The sequence below is a fragment of the Amblyomma mixtum genome, chromosome 3 (assembly GCF_055824585.1).
Source record: "Amblyomma mixtum isolate Tamu chromosome 3, ASM5582458v1, whole genome shotgun sequence".
NCBI classification, from domain to species: Eukaryota; Metazoa; Arthropoda; class Arachnida; order Ixodida; family Ixodidae; genus Amblyomma; species Amblyomma mixtum.
In genome coordinates, this window is record NC_143014.1 from 250062070 (window position 1) to 250075142 (window position 13073).

The window sequence follows — 13073 nt, forward strand, 5'->3', positions numbered from 1 at the left end:
CCGGAACTGCGGGCACTAGTTTTCCGAAGGGGAAGAGGGACGACGGCGCATCGGGGAAACCGAGCACGGCGATGGAGATGGAGATGGAGATGGAGCACGGCGGCGAATAGACGGCCTGAGATCGGAGGAAGCAGTGGTCTCAGAAGGCGAAGTGCGGTGAAAAGGCTGGGGAGGGGCGTAGGCGTAACCTCTAGGGTCAGTATTGGCAGCAGGGGACAACACTTGGCGGCGGCAGGGACGCATCACATGGCCAGGAATGCCGCAGACATAACAAATGGGTAGGTTGTCCGGTGTCCGCCATGGACGGAAACGTTGCGGTGGTGGCCAGGCAGGACGAAATGGTGTCGACTACGGTGGATGCTGGTACGAAACGAATGTTTCTGGGCGGGGACGCCTGACGGCTTCGGCATAGGTAAGTGGCAAAATAAATTTATACATCATGACCTCCAATTTTTCGTTGCACGTCCCCCAGCTTCTGTGAGAGGTGCATGCGCACGGCTTTCAGTCTCTTCTCTGCAAGCTCCTTTGGTATGTCTCCCATGTAGATATGAAACAGAGCTGCACAATAGAACACAAAATAGGCCACATTTGAACACAACTAGATACATGATAAATGCAAAAGTGAGATTCAGAATTACCACTCTCATTGTAAAAACACAGAAACGAATGTTCGCCATTAAAGGGGCCATGAAGCCTACTTTCGTGCATACCCTTGTTGTAGCATTTAATTCCCAACACATTAAATTACAATACCCAAAACTTTTAGTTGATTCCGTGCGGCAGATATCTTTAAAACGATTTTCGTTTCCTTTGCGAACTGACTGCTTGTCTGGCAACCTCTGATTGCTGACGACACATGGGCCTACCCACTCCGCGTCTGCTGTGTGTTGTTGGATGCATTGAGATGCTTGCATGAAAACCAAAGACAGAGATTACTCGAAACAACGGGCAATGCTATTTATACATTCTGTGCAGATATGTCAATTGCACTATCTTTGTCGCAGCAACATCGGAGAACGCGCACAATGACTTGCCACCAGTCGTTGAGAACGCTAATTTCACAACCAAATAGATAAATCAGGTTACTGGCAGAACGGATCTTAGCGAGAGCCACACAAACAGTGTGGAGATCTCTGAAAGTGCTGTGATAGAGCCTGCATGAAGAAACGTATGGGCATAACACACCTTGCAAAAACTAAACGTCACTTTTGCCCGACTTTGCAGTTTTGGATGCAATAAGGACATTGCAGTTGTTAAAAACCTCGGATACAATGAACAGGATCTCCATGACTATCACGCTTTCTGTAAGTGAGCGCGACTGTATTTGGCTGAAGCAAAGTTTGATTGCCTAGGTGTTACTCAAAGCAAAGAAAAAAAAGCACTAGCACCTTTCAGAGAAGACTTTTTCCGGTGTAAGTGCCGGTTTCGCCTCTGTTCTGCCAAGAGACCGGCACTTATTTGAAAGCACGCCAGTCACGCTGCGGCTCTTCAGCTCATCAGGTGTCCAATACACCTGAGTAGCACCGCGGCAGAACATTGAGTCTGTTGGTGCTCTCAGGAGCATCTGCCAGGCACCAGGCTCCATCCAGAGCCCACTGCCTGCATAGACCTGCAGCAAACGTGGAGAATTTCGCATTTGTACACATTAACAGCAATGAATCAAGGGATTTTAAATATTTCATAACTTAAAACAAACAGCTGAAAAACATAAAAATTATGTAGGCATGAATGCACTCTTTTACAGCGAGCAGTGTCCAAAATCAGTAGATTTTTTATTTCTAGCCTTATAATTCGAAAAAAAAAAGAAATTGCTTGCGTGCAACATGAAATATATAGCACAATCTTCTGACAGTTCTAGCTTCTCTTCATTCCGAGTCAAATACCGCCAAAAGTTGAAATAATGTTCTCTGCCCCAATTCAAACAAACTTCAGAAATGAGAATAAATTTCACATACTGTGGGGACGCCTTCGTCCCCTGCGTTCACTTTCCCGCACTGCACCCCACTGTTGTTAGCAGCCCCCGAAAAGCACTCCCTTTAGTTTGGTTACTCTAGCTAACAGGGGAGGGCGCTCGCGTCGCAGCGACAGCAGCGCCACGGATGGCGTGTTTGGCCGCTCGCGCGCGGGGGAAGGCTAGCTCTCTTCTCTCTGGGATCGGGAAGTGAGCAGATGTTTCGCTCGCAGCTTCGCTCTTCGTCGACGGGCGCCCCTCGGTCGGAACTTACTCCCGCCGAGCCCGTCCCGCTCGACCTCGGAGTTCCCTTTGCCCTACCGTGGGCGGACGTTCGCTCGTAGCCGTGCTGGTGAGTCGGACATCCTAGATTCCTCAGTGTATTTTGTTGCTAGCTGGCGTTATTGTTGTTATAGCAATAAATGCCTTGTTTGTGTCAGCCAGTGTGTCGTTCCTTTGTTCCCGTAGAGCACGGCCCGCCGTGGTCGGCGTGCGCTCAGTAGCGTACGCGACCACGGGGTGGGGTCCGCGCGGTTTTGAACTGGCTCAGCCGCGGTTAAACGGGGAATACGTGTTTATCTCCCCGAATTAAACCCCACATCTGGCAGCCCAACGTGGGGCCTGCTCTTGGAACATTGGACGACAGTCTGTTCGGTTCGAGGAACGCTCTTTGTCCGGACTTGACAAGTGCTAGGCCTAGAGTGAATTTTGATCGCTAGGACCTGCGGCATGCTTTCTTGAGTGCGAGGTGTATTGCGCTGCAGCATGTTTGAACTTTTCGACATGCTCAGCATGTTTTTTTTGTGAAGTTTTCTTCCTGGAGTTTCTTCAAGAACCACTTGGTCCGCATCGAGGGAGCGCGAGGCCTAGCGCCCGCGGAGTTGCCGAGCCCGAAGCGAGTGAGTACGGAAGCCGCGTGGGTGGTCCGAGTTTCTGTATATATTTTCTCGCTGTCTCTTTTTCGACTCTGGGAGTCGCGGCTCTGGGAGCCGGGTGGCCTGGGGCCACGGGTGCCGTAACGAGCTCGCTGGTATTGCAGCTCGGCACCGGGCGTTCCGACACCGTCCGATACGGTGGGCGCCGATCGCTCAAGCTGCTTTGTGCAGTGAGCGGGGAGGACCACCCCACAACGCTGATGTCTCCTCGCGGCTGCGCACACGAAACCCGTTTCGGGTCTTTCTTTTGTTGGGGGTCGTCGACCTTCACAGTGGCATTGAGGCCTAAGGCTATTCATAGCCGCCTGCACCTTGTCAAAAGTGACACGACCACCGGACCGTGGTATTGAGAGGGGGGCGCACTTTGCTGGCCCACCCGTTTTTTTTAACCTCGCATGAACCGAGCATTCTCGTTCAACTCAAGAAAGGGCTTTGTTCACTCGAACTTTGCGTTGCACAGCCGCCCGACACATTTTGCTAGCGAGTTGAGCATTGAGCCACCAGGCCCTTGTGTACACCGTTTCCCCTCCCGTGACCTACGTTAAAGGCATGCGGAGTGTGTTTCGTAAATTTTACAGATCTGGAGCCACTGCGGCTTGCTGTCCTGTGCACATCGTCTCGCTGCCGCCTGCTGCGACGGAGCGGCCTGTATCCTGTTCGCCGCATCCATCCGGGGCAGCCGTGGCGAGACCAGACAGCAGCCACGTCTGGCTGCTGTTGCCCTGGCGACTACTGCGGAATCTTGGCCTGCAGTGGTCAACCGGCCCTCCTCTTCGCGGGCCTGCGGGCACTTAGCCCGCGGGCCATGCGAGTCGTCCCAGCGGAGACCTTCACGCCGCCTTCGGAATACCGCGGAAGACTGCGTGCACGCTGTCGGCGTGACCTCCGCTGCACGACCTGCCTCAAGTGCATGAAGACCAGGAGACTCCTCCATAGCATGTAACTTGCAGGCGCGTGGGTCTATTTAAGGTTGGGGGGATGTGGGGACGCCTTCGTCCCCTGCGTTCACTTTCCCGCACTGCACCCCACTGTTGTTAGCTGCCCCCGAAAAGCACTCCCTTTAGTTTGGTTACTCTAGCTAACAGGGGAGGGCGCTCGCGTCGCAGCGACAGCAGCGCCACGGATGGCGTGTTTGGCCGCTCGCGCGCGGGGGAAGGCTAGCTCTCTTCTCTCTGGGATCGGGAAATGAGCAGATGTTTCGCTCGCAGCTTCGCTCTTCGTCGACGGGCGCCCCTCGGTCGGAACTTACTCCCGCCGAGCCCGTCCCGCTCGACCTCGGAGTTCCCTTTGCCCTACCGTGGGCGGACGTTCGCTCGTAGCCGTGCTGGTGAGTCGGACATCCTAGATTCCTCAGTGTATTTTGTTGCTAGCTGGCGTTATTGTTGTTATAGCAATAAATGCCTTGTTTGTGTCAGCCAGTGTGTCGTTCCTTTGTTCCCGTAGAGCACGGCCCGCCGTGGTCGGCGTGCGCTCAGTAGCGTACGCGACCACGGGGTGGGGTCCGCGCGGTTTTGAACTGGCTCAGCCGCGGTTAAACGGGGAATACGTGTTTATCTCCCCTATTTAAACCCCACAATACCAACAACTAGGCATACCTGACAGAACAAGGCAGCCTCCTCATGATCAAAAATTATTTGTGTACTAAGAATTTCCTCAGGACAAGAATAACTGCAGACCCATTATGGCATCGTCAGGTAATGAAGTACAAAAATGACAAATTAGAAATGCTGACCTGTGCCTTACATGATATTGTCTGAAACCACATATCTATGCTTTGCACACTACCCTTTTCGGCACACTTACTGGGACTAGTATAAGTTTCTAATGTAAGCTAGCATCATCCTCTAAACTGTACCCATTTCACTATGTACCAGCCCCAATTTAAGTAAGAATCATTCACTCACTCTACTATGGTATTTGATACACTATATGACTTAAGAACACGCACAATCACCTTTCCATCATCCCTAGCAGAACCTATCACAGTGTCCTGCCCACCAGGCAGCTGGAGCTGGCAGTCCGCGGCGCTCTCCATCTCCTCGGCTGAGCATACTTTTTGACAAGAAAAGGAAGTACACCAATATCAATGCACCTCAGCAGCACATATAAGCAAAAGCAAACTGAGTTCAGTTTGACATTGTGGGCTATCAAGTAAATGAAAAAAATTAAGTATTTTGCTCTCAAGGTAACAGTGAAAGCTTTGCACAGTAGAACCTCGCTGCTGAGTTGATGGGTGCTGCATTTTCCTGGCTGCTACACATTGTAGTGGTCTAGATCTGGCATGATGATAATAGGGTTCCATGCATTATAAACCCTGCTGTTCGTTGCATTGTAACTTCGGCCACATTCCTACACAGTAATACTTGTGAAATAACACCCCATGCCAGCCTAAATGAGAAACAGTGGCAGTCATATGTTTACTTCTAAAGCGGCTTTACTTGGCCTGGCATGTCTAGCACCACTGTGTTAGGCAGACGGCATTCAGACAGGCTGTGCCATCATCATCCACAGTGGTTGCACTTTTTTGAAGCAGTAGCTTCACTGCTACAGGTGCACGGCTGAGATCGCCATGTACGCAACATGACCTTCAAGTCTGCCACAAATAAAATAAACAAACAAATAAACCTCACAATCAGTGGGATTCAAACTCAGGTCCATTGGGCGAGAGCCAGGTGTGCTAACCACTAAGCTTCAGACCCACGGTGTGACAATTCAATAAAACTGGAGATATACAGGGTGTCCCAGCTAAAAGTAACCAAGCTTGTTAAAAAGAGGATGATCCCTAGACGAGTGAGACCAACTGAGGGTTGTTGATAGTCGCGTGTCCTAGTCTGCAGTATTTTTTTATTATGCAAACGTGATTAATTAAGACTAATTAGCTAACTTTTTAATTATTGCTTTCAGGAAGAAATTGTCAATGCAGGAGTTGTAGATCCCATAGAAAAATAATCGTTTGCCTTGTTTGCAGCTAAGTACCACTGATACAACTTCTTTTATCTGACTTAAAAGAAAGCCCGCGAAATACAAAAAGAACCACGTGATAGGGAAGCAGTTACAGCGCTCCCAAACGAGCGATCAAGCAACGACATCCGCTTATGTTTGCAACGCTGTCCCGTACAGCTTTTGGCGTCTTGAGGAGGTGGCGAGATATGCACCAGGAACTGCTTATGCGTCATGGAAAGTGAGCGGGTGCTGCTTTTCAAGGAAGTGAAGCGCGGCTCGCATGGAGCGCTTTTTCACGCGTAACCTCGCCTCGAGTGATAGGAATGTGGCCGTGCCGCTAACTTGCACCGTCACGCGCTGAAGAAACGGTCGCCCTAGCGCCGATGCGAGAGTTAATTACGTATATCTCGCAACCATCACAAAACGCCGAACCCCGTTCGGGACAACGTTGCAAAGATAAGCGAATGTCTTTGCTTGGCTGGTCGTCTGGGAGCGCTGAAACTGCTTCCCTATCACGTGGCTCTTTTTGTATTTCGCAGGCTTTCTTTTAAGTCAAATAAAAGAAGCTGTATCAGTGGTACTTGGCTGCAAACACGGCAAACGGTTATTTTTCAAAGGGATCTACAACTCCTGCATTGACACTTTCTTCCTGTAGGCTATAATTAAAAAGTTAGCTAATTAGTCTCTGCTAATTAATCATGTTTGCATAATAAAAAAAATACTACAGACTACGACACGCGACTGGCAACAACCCTCAGTTGGTCTCACTCGGCTAGGGATCATCCTCTTTTTTACAAGCTTCGTTACTTTTAGCTGGGACACCCTGTATATGTGCTTCTTGTATACTAACTGCTAGGTTACACAGCCGCTCATGCAATATCATGGTAATTTGTGATTCGAGCGATTCATGATTGATCAGTGACAGGCGATTTCGAGAGGAGTTTGAAGAGGAATAACAAGAGGAAGACGAAGAATACAAAGAGGAAGATTAGTGCTCCACACGCAGAAAATCTAACACCACGGGTATAGGAAAAAATCAGCTGTGGTTTAGCTTCGGTTAAACCTGGTGAGAAGCAGTAGCTTCACGTAGCTACGTGCGGCAAAGTCCAAAGAAACAACAATCTTTCAACAAGCCGAGAAACTAGAAACAAACAAAGCTTTGCAAAGCGCAGCCACATGAAGCTACCGCTTCTCGCCATGTTTAATCAGAGCTAAACCACAGCTAATTTTTTCTTCACCTATCCTTGTTTCTTTGTAATTGTGCTGCTAGTGTTAGTGTGGCTGGCGCGATTGATTTTGTCCTTCCGCACCTCATCACATCTTTTGTGACTTCTGGATGCACACAGCAGTGGCAACAAAGAGGACGAGGGCTAGCCTCCGCTGGAACCAACCATTATGTTGGCTGTAGCGGCATTAGACATTCTCAGAAAGTATGTTTGCAATGATCACAACAGCCACATAGCCCCGTAAATTCTGGAGAAATGAGTAGTCCTCACCGGACGTAAGAAAATGCAGCAGACAATGCTGCATGATTTTTTCAAGTGCCAGCACTGCAATAAATGTGTTTAGTTCTTCATTCCTGTCATTTTTAAATTTGTCCTACTTCCTGCCTCTAATGTTTCCTCGCTCTTGCATTTTTTTTTTTTGTAGCAAGAGCTATTGGTCGCAAAGTAGCATTTTCACTGCGGCGGTGGTCACACCGTGGTCACACCGCTTCTTGCGCCGCTTCCTAGCAACCGTTGCCAGATGGAGCCGCGCCATCTGGTGCAACGTCAGAGGAGGAGGAGAGCCAGAGATAGCAGTAGGCACAGCAAGAGACCTCCCAGGTCTACGTATGCATTCACTGGACACCCAGAAATCACGCACAAGGGACCGGGAACAGGACTGCCCACGAGGCTGCTGGCGCGCAGCTAGAGGAAGACCGTCGGCATTGCCTTAACGTGAGCCGACCAACTCGGACCACCCTTATCGTTCTCCCATCCCGCTCATAATACCTGACTCTATCATCACACGCCTTTAACAAGAGCAGAGGGGTTTGTCGTGGGACTTTGTCCCAGACATTACTCCATCCATTCCTTCTGGACTTTCTCGCCCGGCCCAAGTTCTCGCTCACAAGGTGCGAGCCGCTGCAGCGTACACCCCGGACATCCCGAGTCGATGGCACCGAACCAGGATCGGCTGCCCCGATTTCCCTGCTGACTCTGTTGATTTGCACCACCTGATCTGGACCTGTCCTGGCACTGCGAGCCTCTGCGCCTGCTACACCTCTGCCTACCACATCCAGACATACGATGACTGGACGGCCCCCAGTACCGACGCCAAGCGCAAGCTCAGTGCCCTGCTAGACTTCATATCAGAGACCGACACCCTCACCTTCACCTAACCAACCCACTTCCCCCTTGGGCCTCAGGTCATCCTTGTGATTAAAGATTTATGAATGAATGAGCAGCGGCCTGTATAAGAGGGCGGTTCGTTGAAGCTGTTGTGGCCAGAGATGGAGAGCGAGTCGGAGAGGCTGAAACAAACCAAGCTTAGCTGTTGGAACGAAACAAGGCAAAGGCGACGAGACCGAGGAAGAACGTGCAGAACGTCTGAATAAGCGACGCCGTGAAGATGCAGCTCGACGAGTTCGCCTAGCCTCTGAAGGTCCATTACCTCTCGCTACGTATGTCTAACATAGCTGAGCTAAGCCACAGCCAATTTTTTTTAGTCCCGTGAGGAGTACATCAGCAGGGTTATGCTGTATTAAAACTTGTAGAAACATTAATACTATGAGAAACACATCTCAGTGAAGAGTTGATCGGCTGCTACACTAACAGTAGTAAAGCTTTTTGACGGGCTAGTTGGTACATATTCATATTTGAAAGGGTGTCCGTTAAAAAAGACTAACAGGAAAAAGATAGAGACGACAGGAAAGAAGCGCAACTTCCAACTTTAATGACGACAAAAGAAGCCAGGCGCACATATATATCCGCTGATAAACAGATATGAGCTGCGTGATGGAGCGTGACCCCATCAACCAAACATAAGACAGCGCAAAAAATGCATATCTAAGTGACATTAAAAGAAACCCAAGAAAGTGAACATATCAAACACCTGCCGAGGTAAGGTAAAAAAGTGGGATTCGTATCGGCTGACAACAATGCATAACAACATGGGAAAACAGAGCTGTATGAAAGACGACACTGAAAAAGAGGATAACACCATAAAAAAGGCTAACAACATGACGAAATTTTTAACAAAGAACAAGTGAAAGATGGAGATAAAAACAGTGTAAAGGGTGGTAAATAAAGGCACATTGGAACATCTAAAAGGACAATAAAACATAGAGAGGCGAACGGGTTAATAGTCTAGATGTACCCATCCAGAAAGGCAAGTTCATTTCTAGACAGGTTAATGGAAGGCGTGCTAACGCACTTGTCTTTCCTGAGGTGAATAAAAAAGGCCTCGATTACTTCTCTTTCTGTCTTGTCCTGAGCCTTAGCTAGAAACTTGGTTTCATTAAACTTGGCGTAGCAGTTCTGGCAACTGCTGCAGTGTAACGGAAGGTTACCTCCAGACCTGTTCTTCATGGTGACGTTGTGCCTGCGGGCGCGCTCATTGAAACATTTCCCGGTTTGACCCACATACACTTTGCCGCACGTCAAGGGAATCTCGTACACAACATTAGCAGTGCATTGTGTGTACACGGTTTGATGCTTGATATTACAGGCCTTCTTAACACGCTTCCTGGTCACCATCGGACATAATTTCGCCAGTTTGCAAGTAGCCGAAAAAACTAGCCTAACCCCGTGACGAGACGCAACTTTCTTTAAATTGTGTGAAAGACCATGCAGGTAAGGTATAACCTGCACAGGTTTCCGTTCTGTTTGATGTTTAGCATGCTCCGAGGCGGTCAAAGGAGCTGAGACCGGATGCCTCGAAATATTCTTTTCAGGTAAAACGCATAAGCCTGCTTGTCCACTACGTGCCATTGTGTCTGAAAGGGATACGTGGCAAAAAGTTATGGGTGACTTCCTTCGGTGCCAACTGGACAGAATAGCTGGCGCTTACCCTTACCGCGTTCGAAGCTCAAAGGAAGTGGTGCAGGTACTGGAGGGAGGCAAGGTATCGGCCACAACTGGTTTTTCAATTGACGTTGAGGACTTATTTTACTCTGTGCCTCACGACGGGTTGTTGGATGCTGTTCGTGAACATTTGGAAGAATTTGGCGAAGTCAGGTTTCAAAATTCTGCCGGTGTCACAACTGAAAAATTTCTGGACCTACTATTGTTTTATTTGGATTCCACTGTTATTTGCTTCCAGGATGAGTTTTACTTGCAAAAAGCCGGAATTTGTATAGGTTCCTCAGTCGCACCGGTCTTATGCGGAATTTTTCTGGCGTCATTTGACCGGCGCCTTGAAGCTAGCTTGAAGGACACAGGGATAACACGTATTTTCAGATACGTCGACGATTATCTTGTCCTTCTTAACGCACCTTCATACTGTGCTGCTGATACACTTGTAGTCCAAATTCTCACTACCTTCTGTTCTTCATCGAGGGGTCTAAAATTCACGCATGAACGAGCAGATCATGATCGACTCCAGTTTCTAGACTTACAGCTTATCTTTACAAATGATCATGTGTGTTGGTCTTATCAGCCGCACTCAAAGAAGTCACTTTTGCCCTATGATAGTGCCCACTCCAAGCTGGTAAAGCTTGGCATAGTATCTCTTTGCATGAAATCTGCTTTAGAAAAATCCTGCGGCCACAAGATAGGTGAAAGTTTCCAGTGCCAGATCGACCGAATTTCTGCTGCAGGTTACCCTGCAAATCTGGTTACGAACATGTCTGAAAACCTTTTGCAAAAAATTAAAAACTCGGAGCATGCTAAACATCAAACAGAACGGAAACCTGTGCAGGTTATACCTTACCTGCATGGTCTTTCACACAATTTAAAGAAAGTTGCGTCTCGTCACGGGGTTAGGCTGGTTTTTTCGGCTACTTGCAAACTGGCGAAATTATGTCCGATGGTGACCAGGAAGCGTGTTAAGAAGGCCTGTAATATCAAGCATCAAACCGTGTACACACAATGCACTGCCAATGTTGTGTACGAGATTCCCTTGACGTGCGGCAAAGTGTATGTGGGTCAAACCGGGAAATGTTTCAATGAGCGCGCCCGCAGGCACAACGTCACCATGAAGAACAGGTCTGGAGGTAACCTTCCGTTACACTGCAGCAGTTGCCAGAACTGCTACCCCAAGTTTAATGAAACCAAGTTTCTAGCTAAGGCTCAGGACAAGACAGAAAGAGAAGTAATCGAGGCCTTTTTTATTCACCTCAGGAAAGACAAGTGCGTTAGCACGCCTTCCATTAACCTGTCTAGAAATGAACTTGCCTTTCTGGATGGGTACATCTAGACTATTAACCCGTTCGCCTCTCTATGTTTTAGTGTCCTTTTAGATGTTCCAATGTGCCTTTATTTACCACCCTTTACACGGTTTTTATCTCCATCTTTCACTTGTTCTTTGTTAAAAATTTCGTCATGTTGTTAGCCTTTTTTATGGTGTTATCCTCTTTTTCAGTGTCGTCTTTCATACAGCTCTGTTTTCCCATGCTGTTATGCATTGTTGTCAGCCGATACGAATCCCACTTTTTTACCTTACCTCGGCAGGTGTTTGATATGTTCACTTTCTTGGGTTTCTTTTAATGTCACTTAGATATGCATTTTTTGCGCTGTCTTATGTTTGGTTGATGGGGTCACGCTCCATCACGCAGCTCATATCTGTTTATCAGCGGATATATATGTGCGCCTGGCTTCTTTTGTTGTCATTAAAGTTGGAAGTTGCGCTTCTTTCCTGTCGTCTCTATCTTTTCCCTGTGTACGTCTTTTTAGCGCACACCCTTTCAAACTACACTAACACTGATGGCTAAAAAGATAACTGGTGAAATAATGAGGGCTAAGTGACAAGTGACAACCGTGGCCGCAGTGGCTCAGTGGTTATAACGCTTGGCTGCTGACCCAAATGACGAGAGTTCGATCCAGCTGCGGCAATGGAATTTCGATGGAGGCGAAGTTCCAGGGGCCCGTGTGCTGTGCGATGTCAGTGCACGTTAAAGAACCTCAGCTGGTCGAAATTTCCGGAGCCCTCCACTACCACGTCTCTCATAGCCCGAGTCGCTTTGGGACGTTGAACCCCCATAAACGAGCCTTAAAGACACAGCAGAACACTGCGGAGCGAGAGCAGTTCAGAAAAATCGCATATCCTGCCAAAAATGAAAGGGACAGTACAGCAAGCCTCATAGGCAATGCAAAAAGAAAAAAAAAGACGTCAGGTTCAATTAACTGCGCATCTGCTGAAGGACAGCAGGAACACTGTGCCAGAAAACTTTTCAACCTGTACACGGTACAACGCCTAACAACTTTGAATGTACCAGACGACCAGAATAATGCTAATATATTTTGTTAATTCACAAGAAAGGGGATGTCAATCAATTAAAAAGCTTTTAATTATTAGATAACTATGGGAAAGAAACATGAAGCTTAATGAAAAGGCTTGAAATGCAACTGAAGGCAGGACGGCAAGCTATCGAAAGGTATAGATGTAATCACACAGTAGAGTAGGAGAGCGACACAAAGTAGAGATAAAAAGTACAGAAAGAAATGGGGCCTGGGAAGGGTATGTAACCAATTTCAAGAAAGGTCAATGTAGCACATACAGTCAAAGTTAGGGGCACAGCAGAGATGGTGGAAGGATGAGAGTAGAAGTTTCAGGGGATAAGGCGCCCTCAAGTGGCACAGGACAGGGTTAACAGGCGCTCATTGGACAAATCCTTTGTTTGCAGTGAACATTTTCTTAGGCCGATTTGATTATGAAAAATAAAAAATGGCATGCATCACAAGAAGGTTCGCTCACCAAACTCGTCTGGCCCACTGCCACTAGCCCCATTGATGGATGTCATTGCTGGGGCCAGTTCTGTGAATTAGGTATAGTTAGAGTTCATGTCCTTACACCAAAATGCACAACAAAGGTACCGTAAAAACCCGCGTATAATACGAGGTTTTTTCCCATAATTAGCGTCCTAAATTTCTGCCTCGTACTATTTGCGGATCCGAACAAAAATTTTCGAAGTTACTCGATGTTTTGGTTTCGTTTTTGCGGCGTGGCTATGGCTTCGCTTCGCTATTGGCGCGTGGCTACGGCTTGGCTTCGTTACTCTCGACAAACGACGTCACGACGTCGTTTCTTTCAACGTTTTTAGA

The 13073-nt window shown here is 48.0% G+C and overlaps 1 long non-coding RNA gene across 1 annotated transcript; it reads right to left on the reverse strand.

Moving 5' to 3' along the window:
* Window positions 1-359: 359 nt before the first annotated feature.
* On the reverse strand, window positions 360-12835 carry LOC149354306 (uncharacterized). The gene is made up of 3 exons (XR_016289651.1): window positions 12727-12835; window positions 1389-1609; window positions 360-558 (listed from the first exon to the last, which is right to left on the reverse strand). It is a non-coding gene; the product is annotated as an uncharacterized LOC149354306 (long non-coding RNA).
* Between the last annotated feature and the right edge of the window lie 238 nt (window positions 12836-13073).